The sequence below is a fragment of the Amia ocellicauda genome, chromosome 12 (assembly GCF_036373705.1).
Source record: "Amia ocellicauda isolate fAmiCal2 chromosome 12, fAmiCal2.hap1, whole genome shotgun sequence".
NCBI classification, from domain to species: domain Eukaryota; kingdom Metazoa; phylum Chordata; class Actinopteri; order Amiiformes; family Amiidae; genus Amia; species Amia ocellicauda.
The window spans coordinates 39045442-39046096 of NC_089861.1; the positions used below are offsets into that span (position 1 = coordinate 39045442).

Consider the following 655-nt stretch of genomic DNA (forward strand, 5'->3'; position numbering starts at 1 on the left):
GACAGAATGCAAATGAAGTGTTCTGAGAAAAGCAAAGCGGCGAAAGGACATTTTCCCGTGTGCATGTAGATGGCCGACTTTGACACGGCTTGATGAAGTCTTGTGGATCCTACCACTGCTTAAGTGCACTACTACGCTTGCCTTCAGGGAGTTTCATGTCAAACATTCAAAAAACAGGACTCGAACTAGACGGATGAGCACCTAGGATCGGTCTTGGCCGATGTGGGGATCGAACCCAAGACCTTGGCGTTATTAGCACCACGCTCTAACCAACTGAGCTAACCGGCCATCAGAAGGAGTCTCTCTGCCAGGCATTTCCTCATGTTTATGTAATTTGGCTGCAAAATGCATTACACACAAGTGTGAAAAGAACACTTTTGCAATTCCTAGCATTGGTGATGCTATAAATCAATCTGTCAGAAGTGGGATTTGAACACACACCTCCATCAGGAGACCAGAAAACCCTTCTACACTCTTCAAGGGAACAACACCTTAAGTCTGGCAAATTAGACCACTCGGCCATTCTGAGAGGATGTATACGTCCACCGGGAGATTATATACTGATCAAGAAAACTGAGGGAACTCTTAAATCACACATCGGATCTCCGTGATCGAAGTCTAGGAAACCTCAAGATCTTCACCGTACATTGCATAA

At 45.3% G+C, this 655-nt stretch overlaps 1 non-coding gene across 1 annotated transcript; it reads right to left on the reverse strand.

Moving 5' to 3' along the window:
- Positions 1-214: 214 nt before the first annotated feature.
- On the reverse strand, positions 215-288 carry trnai-aau (transfer RNA isoleucine (anticodon AAU)). Its single transcript has one exon. It is a non-coding gene; the product is annotated as a tRNA-Ile (tRNA).
- Between the last annotated feature and the right edge of the window lie 367 nt (positions 289-655).